The sequence below is a fragment of the Vulpes vulpes genome, unplaced genomic scaffold, assembly GCF_048418805.1.
Source record: "Vulpes vulpes isolate BD-2025 unplaced genomic scaffold, VulVul3 Bu000000627, whole genome shotgun sequence".
Taxonomy (NCBI): domain Eukaryota; kingdom Metazoa; phylum Chordata; class Mammalia; order Carnivora; family Canidae; genus Vulpes; species Vulpes vulpes.
In genome coordinates this window covers 1,888,452-1,902,036 of record NW_027325667.1, presented here as the reverse complement: position 1 = coordinate 1,902,036, position 13,585 = coordinate 1,888,452, and the positions used below count along the sequence as shown (strand labels likewise).

At 39.4% G+C, this 13,585-nt stretch overlaps 1 pseudogene; it reads right to left on the bottom strand.

Annotated features, from left to right (window-relative positions):
• Window positions 1-12,400, bottom strand: part of LOC140596354 (transmembrane protein 19 pseudogene) — a 31,815-nt pseudogene extending 19,415 nt beyond the window's left edge.
• Window positions 12,401-13,585: the final 1,185 nt, after the last annotated feature.

The following is a 13,585-nucleotide window of genomic DNA, read 5'->3' as shown; positions in this document are numbered from 1 at the left end:
TGTTGGGGCCAGGAGCCAAGGAAGGCAGGTGCCTTGGAAAGCTGATAAAGGCAAGGGAGCCCCCAGAAGGAAGGCAGCCTGGCCACACCACAATTCCTGCCCCCAGAGGGTGCTAATGGGATTTCTGCCCTCCCCCCCCCCAGAACTGTAGGAGCATAATTTTGTTTTGTCTTAAGGAACTAAATTTGGAGTTGTTACAATAACAAAAGGAAGCTGATCCAGGAGGAACAAGATGCATCTCAGAATGTCTTTTCCATCTGAGGGGACAATGGAACAGGAACCCAGAGTCGGGGCGTGAGGCCCATCTCCTGCTCTGCTCCACTGGCTCTGTTCAGAGGTGAGGGCCTCTCCACCGTCTCTAACTGGAGGTACTGCTCCTCCGTGTGTGGACGGGTTGGCAATCTGCCTGAGCCAGGAGCTGTCCTGGACTTTCCCTCCGGAGAGGGCATGAGCATGGTTTGCTTTGTTGTCTTACAAGGTTGGGCCCCAGCTTCTAAGTGGATGCCCTTTGGTGGCTGTTTGATGATTCCCTGTGCTCATAACATAAATTATTTCTGCTTCAGGTATTGCAAAGTTGCACTGCTTCACCTCTGAGGAATTCAGCCTTGGAAAAATAGCCAGAATGCTAATTATCGCCAATTTCTGAGGAGGATTGTCTGTAAAATAACCCAAGAAGACTTTGCCTTCATTAACACATTGTTTCCTCAAGTTTCCAGAGCTCCACAGCATGCAGAGGAATGTGTTTAGGGGCAGACCCGTTTCCTCACTGGTACATGTCTACAGTGATAAAGGGCCTGACTTGGAGCCCACGAGGATTCAGGACACCATGGATATCCTGCAGATGGCAAGGAAGTCAAGATGGGACCCAAGAGGATCTAGGCTGGAATTCTGCATCCATAAGACCCACCAGTTTGGGGCCTGTGTGTGTTTCCCTTGTCTCTAAGTCAGACTTTTCTCCTCTACAAGGGAGGGATACTGAGTCTCCAAGCACCTCTGCACACTTGTGCAAGGGCAGCACTGCGCCCAGTGGTGTCTGGTAAGGGCAGCTCCCTGTCTGTGTGTGGGAGCTTGCGACGCGGTATTCGGGTGGTAGGTAATTAGTGGCTGAGAGCAAAGCTGCTTTCCCTTTTCACCGACCTTGCTCTTATTCTGGTGTGTGATGCGTTTGCATCGATTGCTGCTCAGCTGGTTGGAGCCGCTACGTTCAGAATCAAGTCACTAGAGAGGTGATGCAGCTTCCCAAGTCGTGTGGTAGGGAAGCAGTCTTAGGGATTTGGGGTGTGTGTGTGTGTGTGTATGTGTGTGTGTGTGTTTCCAACAAAGATCAGCTACTTCCAGAATGCCTAAAGTTGTGCTGAGATGTACACGGAGGGAAGTGAAGGGTGTGGAAACACAGAAAAAAGAGGAGCAGGTTGTGATTCCAAGCTGTTTTGTTCCCCTTGTGTGCTTGGGTTGATCTGATCTGATTTGCTTTGGCCCTGAAAGGTGCTGTTAACATGCATGCCTAATGTCATCAAGCAAAGATGTTGGTGGAGAAAAGGGACATGTTACAAGCATACTGTGGGGCCTGACATGCGTAGATTTTCACTTTTCGGAGCTATATGACCAATATTTAAGGTGCTTGCAATTTTCTGCACCGACTTCGATGAAAATAGGGAGCTGGTCACACTACCCAGGAGTTGTCTCATTGTGCATCTTTCCATCAGCTCGGCTGCGTCCGGTGGTAGACCAGTTCCTCTCTTGGCAGTTAGTAATTCACCTCCAGGATTAAAAGGCATTCTGGCTGCACCGCTTCTAAAATCCCACGGAGGAGTGTTTGATAAGACTTAGGTTGAATTACAAGGATGAACCTGGGCATGACATGGGGAGCTCGGTCCCTGAGAAGTATGACATGTAGGGGCGGGCATCCTCCAGTGTGGACTGGATGCTTTAAACTGCCCTAAATTCTCTTTGCCACATGCAGAATCCATTTTCAATGTTTTGGGGAAAATGTTAAGTGGCGTCCTCACTGCCCTGTGGGTCACAGGATCTCAGGACTTGGATGAAGATGCTTGCGTTTGGAGTTAGATGGTGAGATTTGGGAGGCCTGTAATTACACAGCTAGCAAGTCTCAGTGTTGCAGGAAGGCTAGCAAGCTCCATACGGCTTGAGTTAACTGAACAGTGCGATTGATTAGCTCTACCTATATTGTGTTAGTTTCAGCTTGTTCACATCTAGAAAACTTTACAAGAGCACTTTGAACACACTGTTGTACTTGCTGCCTTGTTTTAATATAAAATTTCTTTCAAAAAGAAGCAATAAATGGGGTAGACGTTCATTTTTCTTTATTCCTTTTGAGTCTACTGTTGAGTTTTAAACACGATACTTAAAGGACTAGTAGACACTGTTCTGTGCTTATGTGTGTATGCAGAGAGCAGCTGATGAGCATGAGCAGCACTATACGTGTTGTATATGTGAGTTTTATGTCATGTTGTGGATTGAAAATGATAGTACCTGATTGAATGGCAATTGTAGTAAGTACATGAGGTTGTTGCCCTAATAAAATTGTCATAGTCTTGCAGAAAGGAGTTATTTAATTTGGTGAATGTTTGTGTAGTTGTACAACCTAATCATTATAGATGTCACTAATGTTTTCATTGTTTGTAATAAAAGTCATGCACTGTCAAATTATAATATTTCCGGGATCCCTGGGTGGCGCAGTGGTTTGGCGCTTGCCTTTGGCCCAGGGCACGATCCTGGAGGCCCGGGATCGAATCCCACGTCGGGTTCCCAGTGCATGGAGCCTGCTTCTCCCTCTGCCTGTGTCTCTGCCTCTCTCTCTCTCTCTCTCTCTCTCTCTCTGTGACTATCATAAATAAATAAAAATTAAAAAAAATAATAATACCCTATTAAAAAAAAAATATTTCCATCAACTTCACATCCTCCACAGTAGAATACAAGCCAAGTCTTTCTCCCAGTGAAATGGTTCATCAGGGAGAAAATGAAATTCAAATGAAATTAGTTGGAAAATGCAATTTATAGTTTTGTTAAATAATTTCTAAGGATAATGTCACTTTCATAATGACCTTTAAAATTAAAAATGAAGTTACCATATTCTCAAATATAACATTACTTTTGACATATAATTATAAAGGTGGTGCTCTCCTGAACATAAGCTTTGTCAAAAGTGTTATGTGAATGTAGGTGAAAAGTTAATTTGAGTGGGAACAGTTCATGATACTTGTTGCTGGCTTCAAGTTTATCTGATTATATGCCAGAGCAACAGCTTTTTGTATTAATGTAAAATATTAAATGTGTCATAGATAAATAGTTTCTATCCCATTGTCTGCCAATCTAGCCTACTGATTAATAAGCTGCCTGGTTGGGTTTAATGAATCTAATTATGTTCAAAAACAGTACCTCAATTGAACACCAATAAAAAATAAATTTATTATTAAAAAAAAACAGTACCTCTTAACACAGGAAAGTCACAGAAGTATTTTATCCTACTGTGCTTTTAGTCCATTAAAAATGTGAAGACTCGTAACAAAAATGTGTAGTTATGACACTTCCAGTTGTTTATCTTTTGATCACTGAGCTGTTAAGTATGATCTCAAGCTCCATATCTCGGATAACTGTTTTGTAGGAAATGTCTTAGCTATATTAGGATATTGAAGTTATATTCTGTATCAATTAGTTTTTGATAAATTACAAACAGTGCTTCCTAGAAGCTTTTCATCTTAGAGACATATTCACATGTATCCCTTGGTGAGGTTCCTGAAAGTGATCTGTAAAATGAATTACATCTATTGAAACTTATTATTCCATTAATTGTCATTTCCTGTCACAAATATATTTCTAGAGAAAAAAGTTGGGTTCTGACCCACAATGAATATATATATATATATTCAAAGCCAGAGTGCTGGCTTTGGGTGGATCCCAGCTCTGTCTCTTCTTTAGCTGTGACGTTGGCCATTTATGTGTTACTTAGACCTTAGTTTTTTGTTGGTTGGTTTTCAGCAGTAAAATGGGTACAAAAGGATAGAATATCTGAGGAGATTTATTTCAGGATTAATTGAAAGTGTAAGTGGCTTGTAAATTATAAACATTTGCGTAGACACAAGAGATCTGTATCTGCATGTTAAGATGGGTACTTATTTATTTATTTATTTATTTTTATAAATTTATTTTTATTGGTGTTCAATTTGCCAACATTTAGAATAACACCTGGTGCTCATCCCATCAAGTGTCCCCCTCAGTGTCCGTCACCCGGTCACCCCCCCCAGAGTCCCCACCTCCCCTTCCACCACCCCTAGTTCGTTTCTCACAGTTAGGAGTCTCTCATGTTCTGCCTTCCTTTCTGATATTTCCCACTCATTTTTTCTCCTTTCCCCTTTATTCCCTTTCACTATTTTTTATATTCCCCAAATGAATGAGACCATATAATGTTTGTCCTTCTCTGATTGACTTATTTCCCTCAGCATAATATCCTCCAGTTCCACATCGAAGCAAATGGTGGGTATTTGTTATTTCTAATGGCTGAGTAATATTCCATTGTATACATAAACCACACCTTCTTTATCCATTCTTCATCTTTCGATGGACACCGAGGCTCCTTCCACAGTTTGGCTATTGTGGACACTGCTGCTATAAACATCAGGGTGCAGGTGTCCCGGCGTTTCATTGCGAGATGGATACTTATGCTTCATTTGTGTATTATTAAATATGTTATATAGGCCTCTCTCTAACAAAGGCTATTAAATGTATATATTCTCTCCCTACTCCTATTGTAATGTTACTTTATTGTGCAGATTTTCATATGAGGTATATTAAGTTCTCTAATCTACAACATACCAGTCCTTTACATATTAAAATATATATTAGTTAAGCTAAAAGAGAAGTAAATTATATCTCCCAGCACCATTATTTTTAAAAAAGATGCCAATCAAAGAGTCAGAAATTATAAAATTTTGATATTCTCTATTAGTGTTGTGTACTATTCATCTGGTTAATATCAAGTTTTCTACAAGATTCATACAAAAAATATTATAGATAGTTGAAGAAACACGGCCTCCCTTTCTGTGAGGTCACATATTAAATCTGTCCTCTGTTTGGAACCACAGGGCATGAATCCCAGCATAATAGCAATGTAACAAAAAGGAAAGAAACCTTAAAAGGTTGAATTTATTCTTTAAAGAGAAGACCCACTCCCCCCATTAAAAATCAACTTTTTGAAGTGAAAGTGTGTGTACTGGTACCTTTTTTGACAATAAATAGTAATTTTCACTTGTTTTCTTACTCTGGGTACCTTTAGTAAAGAGCTTAGCTCCTGTGGGTTTGATTATGCCCAGCTCCTTCAAAGAAAAAACATGATCTTTAGCAGCATAATTTTTATAATAATGTTTAGATATACCTTAAAATTTGTTAATGGAATGTGACCTGTGTAACAAGAGACTAATTTATCTTAAGTCAAAAAAAAAACATTTTGACAATAAATACGGTTATTTATATTCAAATTTATGTGTTGTTGTGGGAACTCTAATTGTAAGTTACCAGAGTAAAATACGTGTTATAATAAGACCTTCCTGTTTTTTGGCTCAACGTAAGCAGTGATCCAAGTATGTTTGGTTAAATATAAGTGTCAAAATTTCCACAAATTTTGTATCATACAGATATATTACTAAGTGAGATGCTTAATTTCTAGCATTAGATGATGAAGAATAGATATAATTTAATTCTGTCATCACAGGACCTTGGCCTTCCTCTCTTCCTGCAGGACAGAGCTGATCTGAGCCCTAGAGCCTAGCCTTGTCTCTCTGTAGGCAGAAAGATCTCTAGAGGAAGAAGCAAGGAACTAGCCAAGGTGCTTCCTTTATTTTTCAGAAACAGAGAAAGTGAAGGGTTGGAGGGAGGCCAGAATATCACATGAATTAAGTTCCCTTTACCTGGAAAAAATATCAGAAGTAGGCAAGAAGTGTGCCTCACTGACATGGTTTATAAAGAATTCTGGTTGTAGAATTCTTAATATAATAGCTTCCATAGTATTTTGCTTAGAAGTTGAGCTCTTTAAATATTTTATGGTATTTTGACACTGTATCAGAAATTATCAGGGGAGTGTCCAATGCCTTGGCTGATTTATAGAGAGTACGGTCCATGAAATTCAGCTGATTTATGTATTGCCAACTTTAAAATAACTCATTCTCGGTGTTTCCTCCCTACTCTCCATGTTAGACTTTTGACTACCAATAATTGGATGGCCTTGTAAGTGGTAGGAATTGGGTATAAAAGGGACAATGTCAAAATCTGACTTCCCAAACTATATATAAATAATGATCTCATGCGAACTGTTATCTATAAGGTACTTTCTATCCCAGTGTAGATAATTTGAGTTTGGTTGGCATTTAATGTTTTAACTTTTAATAGGAGCAATAACAGACTCTGTCAAGAAAGAAGAAAAAAGTGAATTTCTAAGTTTTATTTGAATCCGAGCATGACTACTCAACCTTATAAAAGCTTACTTCTTAAAATAAATGTTATTCTTCTTTCTCAAATATTTTGTTTGGACTTTCAAACATTAGAGTAACCTAGCAGTCATTACTTTCAGTAATGCAATAATTTAATTTCCAAGAATAGCAACGTTTTTGGCAGCAAACCAACTCTCCCAAATACAAAAAAGCCAAAATTCAGTGTCTTGTCTCTAACACCGCCCTCATTGGTGCTGATTCTGGTGTGGATTTTTTCTTTTGTTTTGAGTCACTGTATAAGGAGGTAGAGATTTCCAGAAAAGCAGAAAGGTGAAATGGGCATCATCTGAAAAGTCTCAGAGACAGTAGAAATCATGTCATGTTTACCCAGGTCATGGAAGGTGTCACAGGAAGCCTGGGGCTGGTAGTGTGTGGATCAGACTGTTTGGCTTGAGTTGGGTTCCAAAAGAGTAATAATGTTACATCCACCATAAATGCATAAATATATTATGACACCTCTATCCAAAGGAACATGATAACAGTTAGGAATTATCTCTTCCAAGAAACTGGGGAGTGTTTTTAACACTAAGGGTTAAGAAGAAAAGCAAGGCAGTGAATTATATTGAATATGATACCCAGCACACATACCCGTATATACACCTATACAAACACAACATAGCGCTTATGACAGGGTTTCAAGTGTTTTGCTCTTTGTATATTATCTGCCCACCAAATATATAATAGTTGTTATGTATTACATCATTACACAGAAAAAAAAGAAAAGCATGCCTTTAAATTTGAGAAGAATACTATATTTTTGCTTTGGGATAAATTTCATTAATTAGTTGAATGCTTGACTGAAATCAACAACATGCGTTCTTTATTGAGTGTCTATTACATGTATCCTCTTCAGTGCTACAGCTAGATTTTCTCCATTCTTAAATTCAAGAGATGTATTGAGTAGTTTTAGCAAGTTGGTGTCTTCTTGAGAATGTGCAGCATATTAATGAAATATTTTTCTCTTTTTTGAATATTGTTTTCTTCTTTTATTGTTTTCAAAAGTAATGCATGATCATAAAAAATTGAAAATGCAGGAGTGATGAAAGGAAGCTAAAGTTCATACATGATGTGAAGCCACAGAAATGACTGTTTTTAGTAGAAATGCTGATCCATATACATTTTTAAATTTAGAAGAGTCCTCATATTCTGTCTTGTTACTGTTTAACATGTAAAGCAGCCTTTTTCATATAATTTGTATTCATTTTTAGTGTCTGTTTTCCATACCTTTATGTAACATCATTTACTTAAATAACTTCCTATTTTGCGACATTGGTGGCATTTTCATTTTTTGGTAGTATATATGATACCGTGATTAAAGCTAAATAGTTTTCATCAGGCTATTTTCTGTAGATTACTTCATAGAACTGAGTGTTTTCAAGGCTGTTGATACATGTTGTCAATGTGTCCTGCAGAAAGGTTATATAATTTACATTTCCTTTGGCAAGACAGAAGTGTGCCAGTTTTCCCATGATTTTAACAACTGAGTATTATAATTAAAGACAAAACAAACAAACAAACAAAAACAACCCCCCAAAACAACAAAACAAAAACCCAGGCGGCACATTCCAATTAGGGGGAAAATTGTGTTTTCCTGAGATTTAATTTTCTTTGCTGTGACTATGGCTGAGGTTAAATATTACATAAGTTTATGATGCATTTGTAATTCTACTGTAAATTTTCTTTTTGTATCTTTTGCATATTTCTCAACTGGTTTATGCTCCATTTCATATTAATTTATATTATTTTTCTAAAGTAGTTATATTACGCTTTGCTGTATTTTATCAGTTTATTCCTCATTTTATTCTTACTTTTGAAGAATAATTCTAAAACTTAATAGTTAAATCTGTTCCCTTTTCCTCTTTAAGGGAGCATTCTCTTGGTCGCTGATTTTGTGGGTTTCAGTAGTAACTATGGCAATGGAGCAAATGGTGGAGGGAGCATTTAATAGTCGTATCCTGACTTGACTGAGTTCATATCTCAACTTTTCCTTTTTTTTTTTTTTTTTTTTTTTAGCAAGTGGTTACGTTACTGTTGAGTGCCAATGTTGATAGAGGGGAGATAATCCCTGTGTTTTCAGGTTGTTTTGAAGGCAGATTAAGAGACTGTGGACCCTGGGGTGTCCAGGTAGCTCAGTCAGTTAAGCCTCCAACTCTTGGTTTCAGCTCAGATCGTGATCTCAGGATCGTGAGACTGAGCCCTGTGTCAGGCTCCATGCTTCATGCAGCGTCAGCTTGATATTCTTTCCCTCTCCCTCCACTTCCACCCCTTCCCCCACTTGCTTGGGTGTGCGCTTGCTCTCTCTCGCATAAATAAAACCTTAAAAAAAAAAAAGAAACTATGGACCTCATATACATAGCAGAGAACCTAGTATATTTGTGAACCTCCAACATCTTAGCAATCTCTACTGTTAAATAATAAAGATAACATATTTTTTCTCTAATTCTGGCCTTTGCTTTCTCCCCATGAAGCATAATTACTCTCCTGTACTGTCTCAGGACCTGTGTGCGACAGGTCAGGTGTTTGCCGCAGCTGGGGCTCACAGGTGGAAGCTCTGCATATGTGCCATAGTCATCCTCTGTGTGGCTGCTGAAGCAGTGTTTCAGGATGTTTGGGAAAAGCAAGTTAGGATGTCATTCTTAAGCAAATATATGATTTTCTACCTCACAGATCTGATATAGATACATATATATATTTCTTTTTTCTAAAGATTTATTTTAAAGAGAGAGCAAGTGGGGGGGGTGTGGTCAGAGGGAGAGGAGAGACGATTCTCAGGCAGACTCTGCGCTGAGCATGGAGCTCCATGGGGACTGGATCCCAGGACCCTGAGATCACAACCTGAGTCAAAGTCAAGTCAGAGGGCTAACCGACTGAGCCCCCCAGCTGTCCCCATACATGTATTACACCTATCATATTCTGTGTGTACCCACTGGGTACATGTACCTTTCTCTCTGGTCACCTAGGACTATGTATCTCTCCACCCCCATTCCATACTGATCATCTGTCTTTTTATCATTGATTCTCAAATCCTAGGACCAATAACTGGCACATAGTAAATACTCCATTAATCATGATGGGCTATGTGTAGTCTTGTTCTCATTGTCAAAAGTGGTTCATGAACTAGGATTGGTTTGGTTGCTTTTTGTGGATTTTGGGAACTGGGCACTTCTGAAGGGAATACTGAATTAGGGTTCTGGATTCTGGGATCCACATAATGAAATTGTTTGCTTTCTCCTGTGACCTTGCATGTGTCCCTATTTGGTCACTTGCTCATTAGGATCAACATTTACAGTGTTTTCATGATTGTGATATGATAATAAATGTAAAAATGCTTTGGGAAGCATTATCATGACAAGCAGTTCAGTATAAAATGTATTCCCTGAAATTTGTGATGTGCTTCAAAAGCAGGGTTTTGGCTTTCTTTTTTTGATGAGCTGGAGTCAAAAGATTTTCTTGTCTGTAAAACTTTCTTGTCTGACCTCCATTATTAATATGATTATGAAATGCTCATTCCCCTACTGGTTGTAAAGATACTGCTATATTCCATGCCATTGGGTATCACTTAGAGGATACCATCACTGGAAGTAATTCCTGTTATTTCTTTATATCACTTCAAAAATTGTTTCATATCAAATTGGCTCCCAAAAAAGTTCTATTTTTTTCTTTTTGCAAAGATATGTGCTGCTTAAAAGAGTAGTAAAAACGAAGCCCTATTGTTCCTCACGGATTGAAGTCTATAGAAATGTCCCCAGAATATTATTTTTTCTCATAGTGGGCTGCTGAGTCTGGCGCCTGGAAGGCTTTATCAGAACAGTTTTAGAAGTGTGAACTGTAGCTGGCTTCTGTTTTTTGAACATATTTCCTTAAATATTTGAAGAAGTTTTCAGAGAATTCTTATCACTCTAACTGTAGGCTTCCAATAGGATGAAGTCGTGTGTAAAGTTATGAAAAAAACTTTAATTTGTCCCCTATTCTCAAAACTTTTGAAGGAAGTTCAGAAGGCAAGTTCATATCCTCTCAGTGGGTATGTTATTTAGTCAGTAGTGAAGTTTTAGGTACTCGAGTGGATATGCTAATCATGGTTTTGCTTATGCTTGTAGCACTTTCAGAGACAGCCCCCCCCCTTTTTTAAATTTAGCTGGAAGATTGTGTGATGAATTATATAGTGATTCTGTGTTTCTCATTGCAACAGTTGAGCGGTTCCTGGGGTGCTGGTAGCTTGTACATGTGAATCCCCCAAACCAAAGAGAGTGTAAGAGGTTATGGGGCAAAGGGAAACTGACCTTTGGGGAAACTGACATCCCTCCTCCCTCCACGAATATGGATGGTAGAGACAGAAGACTGTGTTCTGGTGACCTCTGATAGAGAGCTGAGGGGCTTGTAACACCCGAGAAGTGTGGAAATTTTAAGAAGTGAGAGGGAACAGGAAGCTTAAACTAGTTTGGCAACACAATTTTTTGATGTGCTGGTCAATTTTTCATTGATCAGTCCATTCAGTCAACAAACTAGGCTGAGGATGAATTTTGAAGAAGCAATATAAAGAGTAGCAAATGACAGGATATTCCAGGCCCAGATCATCTGCCCCCCTCTGAGTGGTTGAGCCATTTTCTCTAGTTGAAGAGTAGCTGTATCTATCCTGTCCAAACTTGGATTTCAAGCTCAGGGTGCCATGCTACCTTACTTCAAGTCACTTATATGAAATCCTTCCTTTCCTTCCATGTGCCAACTCTGTTAAAATGCATTCTATGATTGCGACTAAGACTCAAGATCTTCCAGTACTAAACGTAAATACTTTACAGTTACACAGTTAAATCATATGAGTTTATGTGGTTTCCTAGTGGCTTGTCAGAATATGCATTTTTTGAGATTTGTTTATTCTTGAGACACACAGAGAGAGGCAGAGACACAGGCAGAGGGAGAAGCAGGCTCCCTGCGGAGAGCCCAATGCAGGACTTGATCCCGGGACCCCGGGGTCATGCCCTGAGCTGAAGGCAGGCGCTCAACCACTGAGCCACCCAGGCGTCCCAGAATATGTATTTTCTACCAGGATGGCGGGTGATAGAGCTGCAGGTGGGAGAGAGAAGGGTGACAGCCTGATGAAGTTCTGTCTTGAGTTGAACAGGGTGTAGGAGGAGATACAAGCAAAGCTATTCCTTTGAGCTTTATAGCATCTTAGTCATTACAAACGCTTCCCCATATTTTATCTTTTGAAAGTGAGGATGAGAGTTTTGAAAACAATTGAACAGATTTTTGAACCAATAGTAGATGTCATTTTTGCTTGTTCTCTGAAGCTCCTTAGCAGATATTCATCTGAATTTGAATATACATGTTGTTCCTTGTAGGTATTCATCATCTGAGCTAAATGAATGTGTGGCGGATACAGTATTTGTTGACTATAGAAATTTTAAAAATTATTTATTTATTTATCTTTTAGCTCTGACCCAAAGAAGATGCTTTTGAACTCAGAGTTATTTTCAGTTTCTCTCTCTGTCCTTTGTGCTTACACAGCTTGTGTTTTGTGCCCTTGTTTTTTCCTCTTACTTTCTAGAAGGAATCGCTTTGTGGACTGGGAGGGATTATTCTGTTTCCTGTTTGTTGTACCTTATTAGTTTGCAATATGCATGCCCACGATTTACATTAAAAAGCTGCCCGTGTACCGTAGGAGTAATGTCAGATTTTCTGCTTCGTAGTTTTCCTGTAGACAGAGCATTGTTACCTGTGTGTTTAACGCTCATGTATCTCTGAAGATGGATATCATTAGGCATTTGGGAAAAGGTAGAACTGCTTGTACCCCCGTTATAAGGCAGGACGGTGCAGGCAGGTGGGTTGTCCTGCTGTATGCCTGTGGTGCCCAACACTTTGCAGTGATCCTGGCAGCACGTGGAAAAGTTTGCCATCATCGTGTGAAGAAGCTAAGCTGCACGTGCATATTAAGCTAAAAAATACAGATACAGTGTGAGGTTTCAGGTGTTGAGATATGCAGACGTACTGTAGTGTGATGTCGGAATTTGCAGAGCTGTTTGTGCTTCACCAGGGGAAGATGGTAGAACATTTTGACAGCTAGTCTTGTAGGATGCTGTGAGGCACTGAGTAGGTAATCGGGTGCCGTGCTCAGTGGCACAAATATTCCTAAATCCAAATGTAAGAACATGCCATGATCCCCTCAGTCACGGAAATGAGGGAATGCCTGGTGGCTTGTGTGTTGTGCTGGTGGAAGTACTTCACTAAGTGAAAACACTGCATGGGAGTCTTAGCTCAGGCTTCCATAACAAAATACCAGGGACATTTATTTGTTTCTCACAGTTCTGGGGGCCGGGGTATCCAAGATCAAGATGCCTGCTGATTCAGTTCCTGCGAGAGCTCTCTTCCTGGCTTGCAGATGACCGCGGTCTTTCTGTGTTTTCACATGGCATTTCCTTGTGCATGTATCTTTCTCTCTTCCTCTTCTTTTTTATTTTATTTTCAAATATTGTATTTATTTATTTGAGAGAGTGAGCACATGAGCAGAGGGGAGAGACAGAGAGAGAAGCAAAATCCCTGCTGAGCAGGGAGCCCAACCCAGGGGCTCTATCCAAGGACGCTGAGATCATGACCTCAGTCAAAGGCAGATGCTTGACTACCTGAGTAACCCAGTGTCCTCTCTCTTCCTCTTCTTATAAGATCTCTAATCCCCTCATGAGGACTTCATCTCATGACCTAATCTAACCCTAATTACCTCCAAAGCCCCCACTCCAAATATCATCATGTTAAAGGAAGTAGGGCTTCAACACATGCAACTTGTGGGGATCCAAACTTTACATCCATAACAGAGACCACAGGTTAAAACCAGCAAGGTCCCAATGCCCAGGAAGGCCCACTCTGGTGGCAGATTTGGGGTGTTTGGTATTGTCGTGGTCCTTAAGGGAATGGGAATCACTGATTATAATCTGGGTCATTATTTAAGGTATTTTAAATTACTTTTTAGTTTACTTTAAACGATTTGCTTTGATTTATAAAAGAGAATGTGACACACAAAGCAATATGATAGAATACCTAGGTACAGATTTCCGTATTTATTAACATCTGGTATTCCAAAATTCTTTTTT